The following is a 24351-nucleotide window of genomic DNA, read 5'->3' as shown; positions in this document are numbered from 1 at the left end:
CTTGTACTGGAAAACCTTGCATATTTCCCATGTGCACATAGCCTTTCAGTTAATTGGGGAGAGTCACAGACTGAATAATTTATATTATTGTGAGTCAGAGATTATAGTTAAGGGGGGGGGCACAGTGCTGCTTATCATGTTATATTTTTAATGGTGCGTGGCTAATAGTGTTGAGCATTCCAATACCGCAAGTATCGGGTATCGGCCGATACTTGCGGTATCGGAATTCCGATACCGAGATCCGATACTTTTGTGGTATCGGGTATCGGTATCGGATCAATAGGGATGTGTAAAATAAAGAATTAAAATAAAAAATATTGATATGCTCACCTCTCCGGCGGCCCCTGGACATCACGCTGGTAACCGGCCGGCTTCTTTGTTTAAAATGAGCGCCTTTAGGACCTGAGAATGACGTCGCGGCTTCTGATTGGTCGCGTGCCGCCCATGTGACCGCCACGCGACCAATCAGAAGCCGCGACGTCATTCGCAGGTCCTAAAGGCGCTCATTTTAAACAAAGAAGCCGGCCGGTTACCAGCGTGATGTCCAGGGGCCGCCGGAGAGGTGAATATATCAATATTTTTTATTTTAATTCTTTATTTTACACCTCACTATGGATCCCAGGGCCTGAAGGAGAGTTTCCTCTCCTTCAGACCCTGGGAACCATCAGGATACATTCCGATACTTGATGTCCCATTGACTTGTATTGGTATCGGATATCGGTATCGGCGATATCCGATATTTTTTGGGTATCGGCCGATACTATTCGATACCGATACTTTCAAGTATCGGACGGTATCGCTCAACACTAGTGGCTAATAGTATGTTAATGTTGGTGTACATATCTGTATTCAGGGGAGAGACACATGTATGTATACAATGTATGTGATCTTGTTATTTTCAGGGCTGCAAAGATCATGGTGACAAGACGAGTCATGGCTGGGAGATGTCGACATGAAGGTCTGAGCAGATGGAGAAGAAACAGGAGAAAGTGACTCTAATCAGATGAGAAGTCAGCGGTAAGTTCCTGGATGTAAATATTATTCTGTATCTGCACTGTGTGACGTGGAGTGATAATGTCATCTGTAATATCCCTTATTCTACACTAACATTTGTGTGAAATGTCTGTGTGCTTCCAGGGTTTTTTATCAGATGGCACACAGGCTTGTAGAGTTTTAGAGGTTTATTGAATGAGATCCGTGAGGGTCAGAGAATGTCCTCTGCACACAGATAGAGGGATGTAGCCTTATTATGCATAGCACAGTCCCTTAGTATATAGTGTACTCACTTATGTATAGCACAGTTCCTTAGTATATAGTGTACTCATTGATTATGTATAGCACAGTCCCTTAGTATATAGTGTACTCATACAGTCCCTTAGTATACAGTGTACTCACTTATTTTGTATAACACTGTCCTTAGATACATAGTTTCCTCTTATGTATCACACCGTCCCTTATTGTGTACCATCCCTTAGTATATATAGCTTCCTCTGCTGTTATGTTCAATGCTGTCTCTTACATAATTTATTCATATTATTTTTATTATTCACAGCACCCTATCATAATCCCCTCTCTTGTTAGATATAAAAAGACTGCTGATGGAGCAGTCGGTGACCAGTCCATCAGCTTCCTCCATTAGAAATGAAGACTTCCCATGCTCCAACAGCCGTCATTGCTTTATACATCTAACAAGACAGGATGGTATGTAATAAAGACAGGGCTCTATATAATCCTATATGTAAGGGAGGGTGCTGTACATATCAAGAGGGGGCACTATGTAATAAGGGATGGCAATAAACATAATAAATCAGATTATGTAATATTCAGTGGGTACAGAAAGTATTCATACCCCTTTACATTTTTCACTCTTTGTTTCTTTGCAGCCATTTAGTAAATTGAAAAAAAGTTCATTTTTTATCATTAATGTACACTCTGCATCCCATCTTGACTGAAAAAAAGACATGTAGTAATTTTTGCAAATTTATTAAAGAAAAACTGATCACATGGTCATAAGTATTCAGACCCTTTGCACAGTATTGAGTAGATGCACCCTTTTGAGCTAGTACAGACATGAGTCTTCTTGGGAATGATGCAACAAGTTTTTCACATCTGGATTTGGGGATCATCTGCCTTTCTTCCTTGCAGATCCTCTCCAGTTCCATCAGGTTGGATGGTGAACGTTGGTGGACAGCCATTTTCAGGTCTCTCCAGAGATGCTCAATTGGGTTTAGATAAGGGCTCTGCCTGGGCCAGTCAAGAACGGTCACAGAGTTGTTCTGAAGCCACTCCTTTGTTATTTTAGCTGTGTGCTTAGGGTCATTGTATTGTTTGAAGATGAACCTTCAGCCAAGTCTGAGGTCCAGAGCACTCTGGAAGAGGTTTTCATCCAGGATATCGCTGTACTTGACCGCATTCATGTTTTCTTCAGTGACAACCAGTCGTCCTGTCCCTGCAGCTGAAAAACACCCCCATAGCATGATGCTTCCACCACCATGTTTCACTGTTGGGATTGTATTGGGCAGGTGATAAGCAGTGCCTGGTTTTCTCCACACATACCCCTTATAATATCACTATCTTTGTCTTATCAGACCAGAGAATCTTATTTCTCATAGTCTGGGAGTCCTTCATGTGTTTTTTAGCACACTCTATGCGGGCTTTCATATGTTTTGCACTGAAGAAAGGGTTCCGTTGGGCCACTCTGCCATAAAGGCCCAACTTGTGGAGGGCTGCAGTGATAGTTGATTTTGTCATTTTTCTCCCATCTCCCTCCTGCATCTTTGGAGCTCAGCCACAGTGATCTTGGGGTTCTTCTTTACCTCTCTCACCAAGGCTCTTCTCCCACGATTGCTCAGTTTGGCCGGACAGCCAGGTCTAAGAAGACTTCTGGTGGTCCCAAACTTCTTCCATTTAAGGATAACTGAGGCCACTGTGTTCTTAGGAACCTTGAGTACTGCAGACATTTTGTTGTAACCTTGGCCAGATCTGGGCCTTGCCACAATTCTGTCTCTGGGCTCCTTGGCCAGTTCCTTTGGCCTCATAATTCTCATTTGGTCTGACATGCATTGTGAGCTGTGAGGTCTTATATAGGCCGGTGTGTGCCTTTCCAAATCAAGTCCTATCAGTTTAATTAAACAAAGCTGGTCTCCAATGAAGGAGTAGAACCATCTCAAGGAGGATCACAAGGAAATGGACAGCATGTGACTTAAATATGAGTATCCGACCAAAGTGTCTGAATGCTTATGGCCATGTGATATTTCAGTTTTTCTTTTTTATTACATTTGCAAAAATGTCTATATTTATGTTTTTTTAGTCAAGATGTGGTGCAGAGTGTACATTAATGTGGAAAAAATGAACTTTCTGAATTTACCAAATGGCTGCATTGAAACAAAGAGTGAAAAATCTAAAAGGGTCTGAATACTTTCCGTACCCACTGTGTATAAATGACTTGTATGTTTGTGTGTGTGGATATACACACTGCTCAAAAAAATAAAGGGAACACTAAAATCCCACATCCTAGATATTACTGAATGAAATATTCCAGTTGTAAATCTTTATTCATTCCATAGTGGAATGTGTTGAGAACAATAAAACCTAAAAATGATCAACGTAAATCACAACTAATATCCCACAGAGGTCTGGAGTTGGAATGATGCTCAAAATCAAAGTTGAAAATGAAGTTACAGGCTGATCCAACTTCAGTGGAAATGCCTCAAGACAAGGAAATGATGCTCAGTAGTAGTGTGTGTGGCCTCCACGTGCCTGTATGATCTTCCTATAATGCCTGAGCATGCTCCTGATAAGGCGGCGGATGGTCCCCTCCCAGACCTGGACTAAAGCATCCACCAACTCCTGGACAGGCTGTGGTGCAATGTGACGTTGGTGGATGGTGCGAGACATGATGTCCCAGATGTGTTCAATCTGAATCAGGTCTGGGGAACGGGCAGGCCAGTCCATAGCTTCAATGTCTTCATCTTGCAGGAACTGCAGACACACTCCAGCCACATGAGGTCTGGCATTGCCCTGCATTAGGAGGAACACAGAGCCAACCGAACCAGCATATGGTCTCACAAGGGGTCTGAGGATCTCATCTCAGTAATTAATGGCAGTCAGGCTACCTCTGGTGAGCACATGGAGGGCTGTGCGGCCCTCCAAAGAAATGCCACCCCACACCATTACTAACCCACTGCGAAACCAATCATGCTGAAGGATGTTGTAGGTAGCAGATCACTCTCCATGGCGTCTCCAGACTTTGTCACGTCTGTCACATGTGTTCAGTGTGAACTTGCTTTCATCTGTGAAGAGCACAGGGCACCAGTTGCGAATTTGCCAATCCTGGTGTTCTGTGGCAAATGCCATGCGTCCTGCAAGCAAGCTCCTGCAATGCATTTTCTGCCAATTCAGGCCAGGTGTCTATTTTGGATGCCCAGTAATCAAATGGGAATGACGGTTGAGGGAGAACATCGATAAGGGAGGAAAAATAGTTAGTAACCATACTGGACAAATGTTGTCTCCTGTCACTTTGAATTGATGTTGCAGTACCTGTCCTGTCTGCGGTCATTGCGAAATCACTCCACAACCTGGTCAGAAAACCCCTCTGTCCAACGCAACTTCTGATTTGTGCACCTCCAACACCTCTGCCATGTTGCCCCCTGCAGCTCGTGTGGGAACCGTCACCACCGCTGAGTGCTGGGAATGCCTGAATTAAACAGTCTACAAGAGTTGCTTGTTTGGTTGCCCAATATTTCCTCAAGGTTCTCATGTGGCATAATATTTTGCAATTTCACTTTATAGCGTGGATCTAGGAGGCAGGCCAACCAGTAATCGTCATCGGTCATCATTTTTATAATGCGGGGGTCCCTTTTTAGGATGCGCAAGGCATAATCTGCTTGTGCTGGGTTGAGGAGCACTTTCTGGCAAATCAATGTCACTTGTCTCCCTCAAAAACCCCGAACCTAACCTTGCAAGCCACCAGTTTCTATTGCCCCCTGAGAAGCTTCCTCATCCAAAAAATATTTATCCCCATCATCCTCCTCGTCCTCCTCCTCTTCGCTCGCCACCTTGTCCAGTAGACTTCCCTGACCAGACAATGGCTGACTGTCATCAAGGCTTCCCTCGTCCTCGGCTGCAGACGCCTGCTCCTTTATGTACGTCAAACTTTGCATCAGCAGACGCATCAGGGGGATGCTTATGCTTATGATGGCATCGTCTGCACTAATCAGGAGTGTGCATTCCTCAAAGGACTTGACACAGGTCTTGTAGCTTCGACCACTGCACACCTGATAACTCCATGTCTGCCATCCAACTGCCTGCCCGTGTATGTGTATCCTCCCACAAATACATAACAGCACGCTTCTGTTCCCACAGCCTCTGAAGCATGTGCAGTGTGGAGTTCCACCTTGTTGTAACGTTGATTATTAGGCAGTGCTGGGGAAGCTTCAAAGATTGCTGTTGGTTCTGCAATACGGCTGGAGTGTACGGGTGAATGGCGGATGTGCGAGCAAAGTCTGCGCACCTTCAGGAGCAGGTCGGGTAACCCCGGATAACTTTCCAGGAAGCACTGCACCACCAGGTTCAAGGTGTGAGCTAGGCAAGGAATGTGTTTCAGTTGTGAAAGGGCTATGGCAGCCATAAAATTCCTTCCGTTATCACTGACTACCTTGCCTGCCTCAAGATGTACACTGCCCAGCCATGACTGAGTTTCTTGCTGCAAGAACTCGGACAGAACTTCCGCAGTGTGTCTGTTGTCGCCCAAACACTTCATTTCCAACACAGCCTGCTGACGCTTGTCACTAGCTGTTCCATAATGGGACACCTCGTGTGCAACAGTGGCAGCTGCGGATGGAGTGGTCACGCAACTCGCTTCTGCTGGAGGACGAGGAGGAGGAGGAGGGGGGGCGAACGCCTACAGCCATTTCCTAGACCGTGGGCTAGGCAGAACTGTCCCAATATGGCTGTCCCCTGTGGACCCTGCATCCACCACATTAACCCAGTGTGCCATGATGGACGCATAATGTCCCTGGCCACGCCTACTGGTCCATGTATCTGTTGTGAGGTGCACCTTTCTACTGACAGATTACCTGAGTGCATGGACAATGTGGTCTTTTACATGCTGGTGGAGGGCTGGGATGGCTTTTCTCGCAAATAAGTGTTGACTGGGTAGGTCGTAGCGTGGTACTGCATAGTCCATCAGGGCTTTGAAAGCTTCGCTTTCAACTAACCGGTAGGGCATAATCTCTAACGAGATTAGTCTAGCAATGTGGGCGTTCAAACCCTGTGTACGCGGATGAGAGGATGAGTACATCCTTTTCCTAAGGAGAGTCTCTTGTAGGGTGAGCTGGACTGGAGAGCTGCATATGGTGGAACTAGCGGGGGTGATGGTGGACATGGCAGACTGAGAGAGGGTTGGTGATGGTATTCTTGCAGTTGGCCTACATACAGTGTTTCCTACCACGAACCTGGTGATTCCCTGACTGCTTTGGCCTTGCGACGAAACCTCCACATATGCTGCAGGTGGTGCCGTAAACGGTGGGCTTACAGTGAGGGAAGGTATGTAGCGTTGCTCACTAGCTTCATTGTGAGAGGGTGCAACAACGTTACGGGATGATTAGTAGTTAGTCCAGGCTTGCAAGTGCATGGTGGTTAAATGTCTACGCATGCAACTTGTATTTAGATTTTTCACATTCTGACCTCTGCTGAAGGTCCTTGAGCATTTCTTACAGATGACTTTGCACTGATCATTTGGATCTTGGTTAAAAAATTGCCAGACTGCACTCTTCCTACTATCGGATACCTTTTCAGGCATTGCACACTGAGCTACTTTAACCGGATGGCCACGCTGTCCTACAACTGTTTTTGGTTTTGACACACGTTTTTGGCCAGATATGGGCCTGCCAGATGAAAGCTGTTGCGATGTTGATGCCTGCTGCGGCTCCTCCTCCTCCGCTTCAGAGCTACTGGCGGCAGCACCCTGTTCCCCCAATGGCTGCCAATCGGGGTCAACAACTGGGTCATCTATCACCTCCTCTTCTATGTCCTGTGCACCTTCCTTTGTGTCACCATGTAAGCCGGTGCTATAGCGTTCGGGACGGAGCACCATAGTCTCATCAGGATCAGATTCTGGCTCAGTACACTGCGAGGGCAATGTTGTGATCTGAGTCAATGGAACAGCATAATAATCTAGCTGTGGCTGTGCACTCCATGTCCGATTCATCTTGTAATGGGCATGGCCTGTTAACAATTTCCCTTTCTAACCCAGACACGGTATGTGTAAAGAGCTCCATGTAGTAACCTGTTGTGTCGCCAGACGCATCCTTCTCTGTTGTTCTGGGTGAAGGACACAAGGAAGCAACTGACCGACCGACCGACACAAGGATGCACCCTGACCGGGGGCATCCACTGACGATGCGCTGCTTTTAAATTTTGCACTTTCCGAAGAGGAGGCGAAAGCGCTAGAGGCAGAGTCAGCAAGGAAAGTCAAAACTTGTTGCTGCTGCTCCGGCTTTAAAAGCGGTTTTCCTACTCCCAGAAAAGGGAGCGTTCGAGGCCTTGTGTAGCCAGACGATGATGCTGGCTCAACAACTCGAGACTTAGGTGCTATATTGCTTTTCCCACGACCACCTGATGCTCCACCACCACTACCATCATTACCAGCTGGCAATGACTGCCCACGGCCACGACCTCTTCCACCAGACTTCCTCATTCTTGGAAAAATGTAACCAAACTAACAAACGTTATATGGTACTGTACAGCCAGTTAGAAGGTGTATGTAAACTTGTTGTGAGTATAAATCTCCCTTTATAGGTGTGTGAGAATGCTGGGAAAATCAGGCCCACTATATTACACTGCACAGTTTGAGTGGCAGAAAGTGGTTGACAGATGCCACAAACAGGACTGACGCAGATGCACTCAGTGGCAATATAAATCTCCCTTTTTTATGTGTGGGAGAATGCAGGAAAAAATCAGGCCCACTGTATTACACTACACAGTTTGCGTGGCAGAAAGTGGATGACAGATGCCACAAACAGGAGTGACGCAGATGCACTCAGTGGCAATATAAATCTCCCTTTTTTATGTGTGGGAGAATGCAGGAAAAAATCAGGCCCACTGTATTACACTACACAGTTTGAGTGGCAGAAAGTGGATGACAGATATGCCACAAACAGGACTGACGCAGATGCATTCAGTGGCAATACAAATCTCCCTTTTTTATGTGTGGGAGAATGCAGGAAAAAATCAGGCCCACTGTATTACACTACAGTTTGAGTGGCAGAAAGTGGATGACAGAAGCCACAAACAGGACTGACGCAGATGCACTCAGTGGCAATATAAATCTCACTTTTTTATGTGTGGGAGAATGCAGGAAAAAATCAGGCCCACTGTATTACACTACACAGTTTGAGTGGCAGAAAGTGGATGACAGATGCCACAAACAGGACCTACGCAGATGCACTCAGTGGCAATATAAATCTCCCTTTTTTATGTGTGGGAGAATGCAGGAAAAAATCAGGCCCACTGTATTACACTACACAGTTTGAGTGGCAGAAAGTGGGTGACAGATATGCCACAAACAGGACTGACGCAGATGCATTCAGTGGCAATACAAATCTCCCTTTTTTATGTGTGGGAGAATGCAGGAAAAAAATCAGGCCCACTGTATTACACTACAGTTTGAGTGGCAGAAAGTGGATGACAGAAGCCACAAACAGGACTGACGCAGATGCACTCAGTGGCAATATAAATCTCACTTTTTTATGTGTGGGAGAATGCAGGAAAAAATCAGGCCCACTGTATTACACTACACAGTTTGAGTGGCAGAAAGTGGTTGGCAGATATATCAAAAAATACAAGGGCTGTAGTAGAATTTCAATCTCCCTACAATGATCAAAGGACAAGTATGGCAGCAATAAAAAGGACTGTGGACAAAGAAACAAGAGATCTGTGCAGAAAAGAAGGAGCAACAGGATTTTTGCTTTGAAAAAAGCAGTTGGTTTGCACAGCTGCGTACAAACAGCAATGCAGCTATCCAGGAGCCTTATCAGCTACAGAGCTGATGTACAGAAATCTAGCCTCCACTGTCCCTGCAAAGAAAAGGTGGTATTGGACAGTGGAAATCGCTACAGCACAAGCGGTTTGGGGGTTAATATTCCCTTTCTAACAATATCCCTGCTTCAGACTAAAGGTACCGTCACACTAAGCGACGCTGCAGCGATACCGACAACGATGTCGATCACTGCAGCGTCGCTGATTGGTCGCTGGAGAGCTGTCACACAGACAGCTCTCCAGCGACCAACGATGCCGGTCCCCTGGTAACCAGGGTAAACATCGGGTTACTAAGCGCAGGGCCGCGCTTAGTAACCCGATGTTTACCGTGGTTACCAGCGTAAAAGTAAAAAAAAAAAACACTACATACTTACCTTCCGCTGTCTGTCCCCTGGCGTTCTGCTTCTCTGCACTGTGTAAGCACAGCGGCCGGAAAGCACAGCGGTGACGTCACCGCTGTGCTCTGCATTCCAGCTGGCCAGCGCTCACATTGCAGATAAGCACAGCGCCGGGGGACAGACAGTGGAAGGTAAGTATGTAGAGTTTTTTTTTTTTTTATTTTTATGCTGGTAACCAGGGTAAATATCGGGTTACTAAGCGCGGCCCTGCGCTTAGTAACCCGATGTTTACCCTGGTTACCAGTGAAGACATCGCTGAATCGGCGTCACACACGCCGATTCAGCAATGTCTGCGGGGAGTCCAGAGACGAAATAAAGTTCTGGACTTTCTGCAGCGACCAACGATGGCACAGCAGGATCCAGATCGCTGCTGCCTGTCAAACTGAACGATATCGCTAGCCAGGACGCTGCATTGTCACGGATCGCTAGCGATATCGTTCAGTGTGACGGTACCTTAAGCTACAGCAACCTCTCCCTATGCTCAGATCCGCAGAAGTAAAATGGCGGTCGGCGTGCATGCCCCTTTATAGCCCCTGTGACGCTGCAGAAAGCAAGCAAATCACTGTAATGCCCTTCTCTAAAATGGTGGGGACTGAGACCTATGTCATCATGCTGCCCACACTCTGCGTCCACCTTCATTGGCTGAGAAATGGCGCTGAACGCGTCATATGAAACGCGACTTTGGCGCGAAGATCGCCGACCGCGTGGCCGATCCCACACTGGGATCGGCTCGGTTTTCACGAAACCCGACTTTGCCAAAAGTCAGTGACTTATGAAATTGACCGAGACTTATGAAATTCCCCTGACGAAGCAGCTGCGGCGACGATACGCGTGGGGTTCTCTCCACACACCCTTTTCTGATTCCATGCCGGTCACTTAGGGCATGGATAGCTGCATGGCATTTTAGAGCCAGTTTATCTGTGGGCTTCGGCTTATTTTCTTCCACATTCAGCTGAGTATATACGGCATTATATTGCTTTCATTGTTTGCATGGGCTACCAATCTTGTTGACTGTTTTCTACCCTGGTTGATGGTCTTTTGGTGAGCTTTTGGATTTTTTTTTTCTTAGGCTCACTATGCTGATACATCTATAGGGCGTGCAGCACATAGGGTCTGGTTTTCCTTGTCTACAGGTCTTTTGCACGTCATAGAGACGTCTCCCTTTTCAGCTATTACATATATATATATATATATATATATATATATATATATATATATATATATATATATATATATATATATATACTCCTTTGCAAACATGTGGTGATTTATACTGCCAGCCCTATTTATCTTACTATATTATGTTAAAATATTTCTTGCAGACATATTATATGTGATTAGGGGTGTTTTGTACACACTTGTTGTATTTTTAATGTTTTTAGATGTTCTTTGCTGTGGTGTTTAATAAACTATTTTGTATTTTTCTATTCCTTGTGGTTGTGCTGGCCTGTTTGTAGTCCAATCTTTTTTTCTTTTCTTTGCCATATACATTATTGGACTAGGCACTGCACCCCTCTCTTTTTATCCAATACAGCTTGAGTGCACCCTTTCTTATATTTTATGAAATTGACCGAACCGTTTCGCTCAACCCTAGTTGGGACCATTAGTTGTGTTGTGCTGAAGTCTGGTGGATACACAGCTGATAGTCCTACTTAATAGAATTTGTATTATGGCAAGAATAAAGCAGCTAAGTAAAGAAAAACGAGTGGCCATCATTACTTTAAGAAATGAAGGTCAGTCAGTCCGAAAAATTGGGAAAACTTTGAAAGTGTCCCCAAGTGCAGTGGCAAAAACCATCAAACGGTACAAAGAAACTGGCTCACATGAGGACCGTCCCAGGAAAGGAAGACCAAGAGTCACCTCTGCTTCTGAGGATAAGTTTATTCGAGTCACCAGCCTCAGAAATCGCAGGTTAACAGCAGCTCAGATGCCACACAGAGTTCTAGCAGCAGACACATCTCTACAACAACTGTTAAAAGGAGACTTTGTGCAGCAGGCCTTCATGGTAAGATAGCTGATAGGAAATCACTGCTAAGGACAGGCAACAAGCAGAAGAGACTTGTTTGGGCTAAAGAACACAAGGAATGGACATTAGACCAGTGGAAATCTGTACTTTGGTCTGATGAGTCCAAATTTGAGATCTTTGGTTCCAACTACTGTGTCTTTGTGCGACGCAGAAAAGGTGAACGGATGGACTCTACATGCCTGGTTCCCACCGTGAAGCATGGATGAGGAGATGTGGTGGTGTGGGGGTGCTTTGCTGGTGACACTTTTTGGGATTTATTCAAAATTGATGGCATACTGAACCAGCATGGCTACCCCAGCATCTTGCAGCGGCATGCTATTCCATCCGGTTTGTGTTTCGTTGGACCATGATTTATTTTTCAACAGGGCAATGACCCCAAAAACACCTCCAGGCTGTGTAAGGGCTATTTGACCAAGAAGGAGAGTGATGGGGTGCTACGCCAGATGACCTGGCCTCCACAGTCACCAGACCTGAACCCAATCGAGATGGTCTGGGGTGAGCTGGACTGCAGAGTGAAGGCAAAAGGGCCAACAAGTGCTAAGCATCTCTGGGAACTCCTTCAAGATTGTTGGAAGACCATTCCCGGTGACTACCTCTTGAAGCTCATCAAGAGAATGCCAAGAGTGTGCAAAGCAGTCATCAAAGCAAAAGGTGGCTACTTTGAAGAACCTAAAATATAAGCCATATTTTCAGTAGTTTCAAACTTTTTGTTAAGTATATAATTCCACATTTGTTAATTCATAGTTTTGATGCCTTCAGTGTGAATTTACAATTTTCCTAGTCATGAAAATGCAGAAAAATCTTTAAATGAGAAGGTGTGTCCAAACTTTTGGTCTGTACTGTACATATACAGCATGTATATATATGTATATAGTATATATATATATATATATATATATATATATATATATATATATATATATATATCTTTGTGGGGGGGGAACCAGACACACTTCTTGCACAGGGGCCCCAAGCTGTCATTGTCCACCTCTGCACCAGGCAGCACTGATCTGAACGTTGGACCAGAGTCTCGGGCGTCTGTTGAATTTCCCACACTACGACCGCCCCTATCACCCTCCTCCTGCCAGGGTAGAAAAAAAATGTTAAACGGGTGTGGATTGGGGTGTGTCTAAAAATTGCAGCATCATTTGACATCCTTTCTATTCTTCAAGAGTTGGGAGGTATGTGTACTGAGTTGGCCGCTGCTGTCATAATTGGTGGAACACGGAGCACAAATTGTGCTGACTCCAGGATACATCAGCGTTCTCAGTGCACGCGCCGCAGTGTTCTGTACTGAACGCTGTTCACATCTCAGGAGCAACTAAAGGGCACACAGCAGGCAAAACGTTTCCCCCGGCCCAAGCACTGCAGTCCCCAGGAATCTGACTTGGGGGCCCGCAGAAAAGGACACCTGCGGATTCCTGCTGTCAGTGAGCATGACATCGTCAGAGACGCCCCATTGTGAGAGCAGCCCGAAAATTACAGAAAATTAGCATCTACCTGCTTAGTTTTTAGGCAACTGATAAAAAAAGTCATGGATAACACCTCTTAGAAAGTAATGAGCGAGTATACTCGTTGCTCGGGTTTTCTCGAGCACACTCGGGTGACCTCTGAGTAGGAAATTCCCACATGTAATCAAGCTGGCAAGTAGCCGTAAATCATTCAGCTGAGGTGATGAAAACTAAATCTCCAAACACTAACAAATACTCGGAGGTCACCAGAGTGCGTACACTCGCTCATCACTACTCTTAGATTTTTATTATCAGGCATGTAAGTCTAGTTTTTCACCACTAGGTGGAGACATTATACAAGGAACAGGTGTCAGACCCTTGCACTGCAACAGCTATGTGTTGGTCTGGTATGAACACCCTCCCCTTAGTGAAATCTTAGGGGGGGCGCATGATAACACAGCCACCATGATAACAATTTATTTTACATGTTAAGCTTTACAGTCTTATTCTCTACAAAGGGTTAATAATTTCTCTGGTAAGCCGTGCAACGCACGAGCAGGTTATTCTGGTCCAAACTGATTTTTCCAGGTGTCCTTCCCGCAATTTTTATGAACTGTGATTGGTCAAAAGGCTTTGAGCGGGAAGAATTTTGATGTATAAATACAGCTGTTCGGGAGCGCTGCGCAGTTACTTCAAGTTTTGAAGATCCCACCCTTCCCCCCCCTTTTTTTTTGGTCCTTTTACCCCTTTGTTGTGTCATTTTGTGGGAAAAATCGCACGGATTCGGGTGGATTTGGACGTTTTATGGTGAAGTTTATGCTGTTTTATGGAAATATTATAAAGGATCTCTTGGTTATTCATTTTACTAAATTTCAGTTATGTTACTCAAAAATAAATGCCACGGCCAATTTTTATTCCAAACTAAATATTGTAGTTCTGTGTCTTTATTTATTGGTGTTGGGTGGGGATTGTGTTACCATGAGCATGCCCAGAATGACTTGTGACTCCAGGAAATGTAAGCTGTCATAAGTTGCTGCTGAACTTTGGACTGCAGAACTGCCAGATATTCCACACAGTGACAGGTAATGTCTGCATCTCTGCTTATAAATGTCATGTCTGCACGATTTCCTGTAATAATGGAGGAGCAATAGAAGCTGCTGTATCCATAGGTTAGCTACTGTATGTCTGCTAATGGTGTCTCTGGCTGCAGTGCAACTACAAATCTCAGAATTTCCTCACAGTTCTCAGGTTTCATATGTTGTAGGGTGTTCTTGTCATCTATTGAGATGAGGAGATTTATTACAGCCTGTAAAGACCACACGGTCACCTCAACACCATCGGAGCTACTGCAACCCTCGACCTACTGACTCCTTCCCCATAATCCTGTAGAATGTAAGCCCGCAAGGGCAGGGTCCTCGCCCCTATGTACCAGTCTGTCATTGTTAGTTTGCTTACTGTAAGTGATATTTGCATTTTGATGTAACCCCTTCTCATGTACTGCACCATGGAATTAATGGTGCTATATAAATAAATAATAATAATAATAATTAGTAATGTAGTGAATTTACATGGAAATCATGTCAAGGATATCAATATGATGCGCTATTGATAATTGTTCTAACATAATGGACCCTATTCTGTGGGTCCCAATCTAAACCTACTCAGACAGCTGCAACACATGTAGGGATTTCCTAACAAACGGGCAATCGCTGCAAGTGTTGTCAAACAGCCATGAGACATGGGGCCACGGGGACTGGAACATAGTATCAGAGCACGCCAAGTCACTTGGATAACTCCTGAGCATGCTCCGATAGCGCCCGACCTACACCAATAGCACCTGAACCTGCTCCGATAGCGTCCGAGCCTGCACCAATAGCACCTGAACCTGCTCCGATAGAGCCCGAGAATGCTCCGATAGCGCCCGACCTGCACCAATAGCACCTGAACCTGCTTCGATAGCACCTGAGCATGCACCAATTGCACCCGAGCATGCTCCGATAGCGTCTGACCTGCAGCGATAGCGCCCGAGCCTGCACCGCTAGCGCCCGACCCTGCACGATAGTGCCCGAGCAGGCTCCGATAGCACTCGAGCCTGCACCGATAGCGCCCAAGCCTGCACTGATAGCGCCCGAGCATGCTCCGATAGCGCCCGAGCCTGCACCGATAGCGCCCAAGCCTGCACTGATAGCGCCCGAGCATGCTCCGATAGCCCCTGAGCCTGCACCGATAGCACCCGAGCATGCTCCGATAGCCCCCGAGCCTTCACTGATAGCGCCCGAGCATGCTTCAATAGCACCCGAGCCTGGTCCGATAGCACCTTATCCAAGCACGTTCACCCACCACTATTGTTTTCACTTTCAAATATAACAAAGTCCAGCAGAAAACTGGTATAAAGTCCATGAGGTACGACGATCCCTTTGTAAAAGAGAGGGCAATTTACCAGTCTTCCCGGGGGTTGTCCCACGCTTTGTAATGTGTGAGGGCGACCCAAGACACCATGCTGCTTTATATACGTTGGGCCCAGTTCATGCCTCATAAATGTTGTGGAGGCCCATTTTGGAAAGGCGCTTTTAGTAATGTTATTATGATAAAAGTGTGTCTCTGTTGTAACAAATGCCGGCCATCACTCGGACATGCAGGGAGGTAATGAGGGAGCTCATCCCGGATTTCATTGTCACGATGTTAACCAGTGCTTATATTAGGCAGGCTGGTGACACCGGTCCAGAGGACAGTGATGTAACAACCCTGCTGGCATCACTGCATGGCCTCCCATCCCCCACCTGCATTACACTCAAACTCACTTCTCTGGGCCTTGTTGTGACTTCTCTCTGCTGTCAGCTCCATGCTGTGTGCCTCATGTCTGCTGTTTGCTCTGTGCATGCTCTGTCTGTGTGCATAGGGGGGCGGCGCCAGCAACTCCTGTGTCTTATTGAGACTGTGTGCCCCTTGCTAAGGTGTCCCCGGCCAATTGCCATGAGGCTTCCTGTATTTAAGACTTCCCCACCCATTGGTGGGGGCATGTGCAACTTACTCCCTCAGTCAGTTACTAGCTGCTGAGGTGCCAGGCCCTGTCCCTGTTACTCTTATGTCCGCCACCCAGGGGGGCGTTGTACCCTGGTCTATGTCCAGTGTTTGCCATCCAGTGGGGCCTCGTACCCTGGCCTATGTCTGCCACCCAGAGGGGCGTCGCACCCTGGCTTGTGTCCATGTCTCTGTGCCTTCACCTGTTCCTGACTTTGTCTTAGCCTAGTCCTGTTCCTGTGTTCGTTTATATCTCTGCCTTGGTTTCCTTTCCCTACTGTGCATACTCTGTGTCCTGCTTTGCTCTGCTTTTGGCTCTGCTCTCTGCGACCTTGCTTTGCTCCTTGCTCTGCATTCTGTGACCTTGCTCTGATCTCTGTGGTTTTGCTCTGGGCTCTGCACTCTGTGTCTTGCTCTGCACTCAGCTCTGCACTCTGACTTTGTTCTGCACTCAGCTCTGCACTCTGACTTTGCTCTGCTCTCAGCTCTGCACTCTGTGGCTTTGCTCTCAGCTCTGCTCTCTGTAACTTTGCTCTGCACTCTGACCTTACTCTGCACTCTGTGGCTTTGCTCTGCGGCTCCGCTCCTTGCGGTTCTACGTCTCTTGCTTTTGGCTCTGCCTCCTGCGTTTCTGCATGTGTCTCCGCCTCCTGCTCTTGTCTCCGCCTCCTGTGTTTCGGAATGTGGCTCCACCTCCTGCTTTTGGCTCCGCCTCCTGTGTTTCTGCACTTGGCTCCTCCTACTGGCTCCGCCTCCTGCGTCTCTGCTCTTTGCTCTAGCTCCTGTGCTTTCGCTCTGCATCCACTCTTGCGGTCTTTCTCTACCTATTCTTAAGTCCTTCTGTCTGAACAGGTTCTTACCTGTTTTACATACCTACCTGCAAACCGGTCCCTACCGGTTCTTCCAGTATAGCTTCCTGCTGCACAAGCCTGACCTCACCATCAGAGGCTCCAGCGAATACCAAGGAAGCTACATAGTTACGCCCCTTCCAGGGAAGTCTGGTGTGTGCTTCAGTGGGGCCACTCCCCCGCACGCCCGTGCCAACCAGTCTGGACGCAAGCGTGACAAATGATATTAGTCGCAGCATTGTGATTAGTGCGTGGAGTCAGAGATAGACCTGCAAATAAAAGAACTGTGTTTCAAAGAGTAACTGAACTTTTAACTTTTTTAATAACTTTGTCCAACATGAAAAGTTATGAAACTTTGCAGATAACTTTATAAAAGGAATATGTCTTTATTCTTGTAAAAAAAAAATATTGCATGTAAAGGTCTTCCAGATCCCTGCTTTCCCCCCAATCTATTTGCCTAAATTTAACTACATTGATATCAGATCAAACTCAAAGGCGACGGGTGAGGAATACCCCCCATTCATCCGCTCCTGCTGTCACTGTTATTAGTGGTAGCAAGTGTCAGATGATGGGAATAATAGTCCCAAAATCCCCCACCTGTTGTCATTGCTCTGACTTTACTATAATTCTCATCATTCTCCTTTGCTCGCGCCGATCGCCGGCAGAGCAGGGGAGAATGAGGAGAGCCGTGTTCAGCACCAGCCGCCGGGGAACAGCGCTTACTGTAACGCTTCTTCCCCGGTGGCCGGCCGTGTGGTACTGATGCGGCACACGGTTGTCAAGCATATGCCGCAAGTATTACACACACGGACACAGATATCTCCAGTACCGATTTTTCCAGTACTGGAAATAAACGGACGTATGAAACCAGCCTTAGACTGTGATGATAAGCAGAACATGCAGAGGAGAGGACAGGCGCTGAGCTGATCCTTTTACTGCCATCATCTGTACTCCAAATGATGAATTCAGCTGAAGGCAGGCATATAGACTGGGGAAAAGCAGAGGGCTTCGAAGCCATTTATATGCATGTTTTACTGGAATAAAGACAAATCCCATAATAAAGTGGTTTGTAAAGATTCATAACTTTCCATGCTAGACAAAATTATTTAAAAAAAAAAAATGTTTCGAAAGTTCAGTTATTATTTTTAAATGTGGAGTCTTCGTGTCTTGCATTGCCCGCCCTATGACAACCAGAGTGTGATTATCAGAGTGCTATCCACCTCCCTGTCCCATCCTAACATTTGATTTGTTAAAAGTAAAGAGCGTAGTATTGTATGTGGCTTGGGATTCATGGCTTTCAATATGATCAGATCTTAAACGGAAAAGATTTGAAGGGAACCTGTCATCCCCCAAAATGGAAGTTGAGCTAAGCCCACCAGCATCAGGGGCTTATCTACAGCGTTCTGAAATGCTGTAGATAAGCCCCCGAGGTATCCTGAAAGATGAGAAAAAGAGGTTAGATTATACTCACCCAGGGGCGGTCCTGACGGTACTTTGTCTGACCTATTGAAGGCAGAGCAAAGTACTGTGGTGCGCAGGTGTCTGGAAAGGTCAGAGAGGTCCGGCGACACAGTACGCCTGCGCCGGAGCCGCAGCGTGAAGGCAAGAAGAGGACGTCATCTGATGAAGATAGGAGGAGCCAGACCGGGACCAGGACCGCCCCTAGATGAGTATAATCTAACCTCTTTTTCTCCTCTTTCAGGATACATCGGGGGCTTATCTACAGCATCCCAGAATGCTGTAGATAAGCCCCTGATGCCGGTGGGCTTAGCTCAACTTCCATTTTGGGGGTGACAGGTTCCCTTTAAGGTTCTCTCTATGCAGAGATGGAAGAGAGTTCCGAAATGCGAATCCCATCAATGCGTCACAATGAAATGAGCTTTGTAATAGTGGCTTTGATGGATGTGATCCATTCATTTGAGACATGAATGACTATTCGAAACCCATGCAGCGGCTACTTAAATTCTGTAGCATTTCCGAAAAAGAACGTGCTGCAGCTTGAATGTCTTCTGCATGCTAATTGTATTAAGTATATAGATGGAATTTTCAAAACTTTACATATTGTAGATCAGTGGTGTAGAATCCGCAAGCCATATTTGCAGCAAATCCACCTTTTATAACCGCCCTATTGCCATATTCGTGTGCGTGACTCCTGGGGTTGCGCGAGTGTGAAACTGATGCAACCACTTGGCTGTAACAGCCTACAATGTTACAGAGCGAAACTACATATTGGCGACCGTTTATATGAATAGATAAAAATCAATTCTGAGCACGTACTAAATTACTGACATCAATAAAATGATTTTATTGACTGTAGTTGAAAGGTTAAGGATATTAATGTCGGTTATCTGACTCTGAAATCATCTCAATATGTAAAGAACAAATTATCCGGTGTCCCAGGTGCAGTGTAAAGCTTTTATTCCAGCTTTTATGCTGCAATTTTACTGACAGTGACTTGTACAAACACGGCTGGGATAAGGAGGCACTTTATTTTTCTATTAGTAGAAAATAATGGGGCTGAGTAATGAAGGCCTTTCTCAGGTCACATTGGAGGCTTTGGGGTTGATAAAGGCTGTAACGGTTTTAGAAAACTATGGAAAAAAATAATAAAATACACTGGCGCTCGGAGAGTGAAGAATAGGAGGGAATGGAAGCTGCTGGTGATAAAAAACAGGGTCTGTGTATCACCCTGTAAATAGATAATGTGACGCCCAGGAGACCGGGATACCCAGCACCGGACCAATGGAGTCTGTCTCTTGAGGGGGATGTCACGGGTGGCTTGACCCGGTGCTGTGGCCTCAGGCAATGCACAGTGTAAGGGGTATCGTGAGGGGACAGGCACTTACTTGATCAGCAGCAGGTTCTCCCAGCGGTGACGATCCCGATCCTGGATAGATGGCTATTGTCCAAATGAAAGACTGAGGCACTGAAACGTTTAACCAGTTTACTTTAACATAAAAGGATTTACAACCAGTCCTGTCACCGGAGTCTGTATGGGAACTCTGAGTTACTTTGACCCTGCCGGGGTCTTCGCCTCTTATTGTGCGCAATTTCTGTGTGGCCCTGCTGCTGTATGTCAACTGGCTGCCGGCCCAATCTGTCCCCTCCGGGTCCTGGTTCGACGGGCAACCCGAGTCCTTTTATCGGCTTACCCCCTCCGGGAGAACCGCTGAACTCTGTGTCTGTTGCTGCGTCCGGCCCTAGTGAAGCTGATATCACCTCACGTTTTTCCGGTTGCTGTATTATATATAATGAATACAGCCTCGGATCCGGTATCCGTCTTTGCGCCTGTTCTGGGTAGTGATTAATGCTACCCGGTTCTCACAATGTCCTTTTTCTCTATCCCTCTTCTCCTCAGGCCGGTGATTTAGGCCTGGTAACAGTCACAGGGCTGTTAGATATTCAACTGTATGACCTCTCACTTTCAGCTCCTTGGCCCAACTGCCATTTCTTCTCTCAGACCAAAATGGATCAAGGGGAGCCTCTGGAGCTCCCCCTTCTGGCCGGAGGTGGTAGTGCAGTCTTGCTATTTTAGTATTTGTATTTACTGTCAGTAACTATTTTTGTGGCAAATACCCCTAGGGGTGCCACATTCCCCCTTAGTTAAGAACAGTACTCCGGGACTGTGGGACAATAACATTTTGAAATAACAATTAATATGTACAGAGTCTTAAAAATGAAAAGTTACAAAAACCACTCAAGGAAACAAAAATAGAGTTCTGTAAAAAGTCACTTCAAATAGCGTCCATTAATACAGTTCTATCCTTGAAGGTATTAGGAAAGGCACTGTACTTAGTGTCCAGGAATTTAGTTCCATTTTTCCAACGGAGTTATCAATATAAAGTCTAAAGAAAGTTCAAAAAGAGCAAAAAGCAAAGTTCAAAAAGCAGTCTTTCCGGAGCTTTGATTTAGTGTCTCTGGGCTGATAAAAAGTTCAAGAATATGCAAGAAGTTCATACAGACAAGTCTCTGTAGGTACTGGGCTTAAAGGGACTCTGTCACCTGAATTTGGCGGGACTGGTTTTGGGTCATATGGGCGGAGTTTTCGGGTGTTTGATTCACCCTTTCCTTACCCGCTGGCTGCATGCTGGCTGCAATATTGGATTGAAGCTCATTCTCTGTCCTCCATAGTACACGCCTGCGCAAAGCAATCTTGCCTTGTGCAGGCATGTACTACGGAGGACAGAGAATGAACTTCAATCCAATATTGCAGCCAGCATGCAGCCAGCGGGTAAGGAAAGGGTGAATCAAACACCCGAAAACTCCGCCCATATGACCCAAAACCAGTCCCGCCAAATTCAGGTGACAGGTTCCCTTTAAACGTTGCAGACTGATAACAATGACTATACTACATTTTCTGTTTAACTACATACGGCATAACATATATACAATTCACATTATGAGCTTTATAGTTGGTAATCTGCATACCTGGCCGGTAATTGACCCTGGGTACTACGCTGTGATCTACGTAATAGCGGTATCTCTTCATGTGGAGTACTACTGTCTACTGCGGATGTAGTATCTGCCCGCTCTGCTAAAGATAATTCCATAACTATGGAGTTGGCAAGTCCACCGTGAATGGGATTACTCTTTTCAGGAATCTGTTCTTCCTGGCCTGGAACCTCCTGTAGTACGGGGTCAGCCTCTTCCTGTCTTGGGACTTCTGGTATCGGGTTCGGTGTTGGATAAAAGGCCACCATGGGAACCACTACTGCACCATGGTATGTTAGTAGGGTTTTGGGAAAGTCTCCTATACAGGTGTGATACACTTCCTCTTCTTTTTCCTTTACTGGTTGAACCTGTATGGGTTGAATAACTTCTGGTTCTGGCTGGACAACGTCTGGCTCTTTCAATGCTTCCGGACATAATTTAAGATTGTCTCTTGACACTAGTACAGATGTTAAGCCTCCGTTTTTGCTAATGAGACACATTTTAGGATTATCCACTCTTGTTGGTAAAACTGTGTAGGGTACGGCTTCCCACTGATTGTCCAGTTTATTGGTTCGACGATTTCTCTTGAGCACTTGGTCACCCGGTCTTCATGGGGTCGCTAGAGCATTCTGGTTGAAAGTTCGCTCTTGTCTTTCTCTAGTTTGCTGAAGGCTTCTTTCCACACTCTCTTGCACTTGGCGATACTGCTTTTGCCGTATGATATCCCAATTGGAGTCTTGAACTTCTGCGTCTGGTTTCAGAATTCCCATTTCTAGATCGATTGGTAATTGGCCGGGTCTTGCACGCATAAGGTAAGCTGGGGTGCAGTTGGTGGAGCTCACCGGGACATGATTATACAGATCCACCAAGTCAGGCAATTTCTCTGGCCATTGATTCCTTTCTGTCTCAGGTAAAGTCTTTAGTAGGTCTATTACAAAAAAGACTGAGGCACTGAAACCTTTAACCAGTTTACTTTAACATAAAAGGATTTACAACCAGTCCTGTCACCGGAGTCTGTATGGGAACTCTGAGTTACTTTGACCCTGCCGGGGTCTTCGCCTCTTATTGTGCGCAATTTCTGTGTGGCCCTGCTGCTGTATGTCAACTGGCTGCTGGCCCAATCTGTCCCCTCCGGGTCCTGGTTCGACGGGCAACCCGAGTCCTTTTATCGGCTTACCCCCTCCGGGAGTACCGCTGAACTCTGTGTCTGTTGCTGCGTCCGGCCCTAGTGAAGCTGATATCACCTCACGTTTTTCCGGTTGCTGTATTATATATAATGAATACAGCCACGGATCCGGTATCCGTCTTTGCGCCTGTTCTGGGTAGTGATTAATGCTACCCGGTTCTCACAATGTCCTTTTTCTCTATCCCTCTTCTCCTCAGGCCGGTGATTTAGGCCTGGTAACAGTCACAGGGCTGTTAGATATTCAACTGTATGACCTCTCACTTTCAGCTCCTTGGCCCAACTGCCATTTCTTCTCTCAGACCAGAATGGATCAGGGGAGCCTCTGGAGCTCCCCCTTCTGGCCGGAGGTGGTAGTGCAGTCTTGCTATTTTAGTATTTGTATTTACTGTCAGTAACTATTTTTGTGGCAAATACCCCTAGGGGTGCCACATTAACAAGAGTGAGAAAACGGGGGTAGATCACCTGCGCTAGTGTGGGTGCCTCTGCTGGCACTAGAAGCTATACACGGGAACAATACCCGGCAGATAGGAGCTAACAATAGTTAGAATGGTGCACTTACTTCATACTGGGAAGATGATGTGGGCGTAGAACTTCCTAGAGCTGAGTGCCTGGCTCCGTACTGCAAGATCAGGGGATAGTGGTAGCGCCTGGATCCGCGCGAGCCTGAACAGCAGGGTGAACGCTGGAACCAGGAAAGAACCGCCAACTTCTAGCGTGCCCCGGCCGGAACCAACGCCGAAGCGGTGGCGAAGTGTGGGGGGGGGGCATGGTGAGTAGCGTGACGTCACAGCTAATGGGCGGGCGCGTATGAGGATTATCCAATCCAACGCGTTTCGAAGGAAGCGATCCTTCTTCGTCAGGGCTGGAATTCCCCATGGAGCCCTCCCCTTATATAGCGAACTACCTACACGCCCCCTACAGAAAAAACTACCTGACAACCCTGATTAATGCAGCGTAATTGGTATATCAAATGGGCGCTATGCCTGAATATCTCAATAGATGATATATATAGTGTGTACTTGGTGGATTACAAGAAGACCCAGGTGAAGGTACATAGAGTGGAAGAACATAAAAGAAATGTTGGCGCAGAATAAACGCTGGATAATGGATTGGTGCCCTAAATCCTGGGCTTTAACACAATAGCGAAAAAACGGGGGGGGGGAGGGGGAAAGGGGGAGATGACATATAGTCGACCTCGATAAAAACAGTTTAACTTTAATACAAAAAATGAATAAAAACCTTAAAAATAAAAGGATACTACATTATAAAGTTTTATCAACCTAGAACAATAATAAAATTTAAAAAGTTTAAAACAAAAATATATGGAGGTGTTTAAAAACAGGGATGTAAAAAATTATTCACTCCCACTACTAATAATTTCCAGGTTAATTTCCTGGACCTTACCATTTATGCGGAAAATAACGTACTTAAAACAAAGTGTTTTCGCAAACTAGTAGATTCAAATAGTTTTATACATCTAACAAGTTGCCACCTTCCAATCTGGCTTACGAACATCCCCAGAGGCCAATACACCCGTATTAGATGCAATTGCACGAATTTGGAGGATTATAATGAGGAGTCCACATACATCACCAAACAATTTGAAGCCAAAGGTTATCCAACTCAAACCCTTGATGTAGCTCGTCAGACAGTGGGTCATATTTCACGAGCAAACCTCGTTCACAAAACAAAAAAGACTAATTACCCCCAAGATATCCAATCACAAATTAAAGATTTACCCATTGTCACTCAATTCCATTCAGGGTACAAGAAATTCACGAACATAGTTAAAAAACATTGGCCCGTCCTACAATGCGACAAGTACATTGGGGACTTATTACCACACAATCCTAGATTTGTGTATACTAAGGCACAAAATTTGGGCCTCCTCTTAGCACCGATAACCAAACCAGTCCTCTCTAGACCAGGAGCGTCTGCAAAACCATCAGCC

The 24351-nt window shown here is 46.0% G+C and overlaps 1 protein-coding gene across 1 annotated transcript in view; it reads left to right on the top strand.

The window, feature by feature from the left end:
- Positions 1–13908: 13908 nt before the first annotated feature.
- LOC138670097 (ultra-long-chain fatty acid omega-hydroxylase-like) overlaps positions 13909–24351 on the top strand; it is an 86820-nt gene continuing 76377 nt past the window's right edge. Inside the window, exon 1 of the mRNA XM_069757130.1 lies at positions 13909–13996. The gene's annotated coding sequence lies outside the window, so the exon portion shown is untranslated. The remainder of the gene's footprint in view (positions 13997–24351) is intronic.

Source organism: Ranitomeya imitator, chromosome 3 (assembly GCF_032444005.1).
Source record: "Ranitomeya imitator isolate aRanImi1 chromosome 3, aRanImi1.pri, whole genome shotgun sequence".
NCBI lineage: Eukaryota > Metazoa > Chordata > Amphibia > Anura > Dendrobatidae > Ranitomeya > Ranitomeya imitator.
This window is presented reverse-complemented; position numbering and strand designations above follow the sequence as displayed.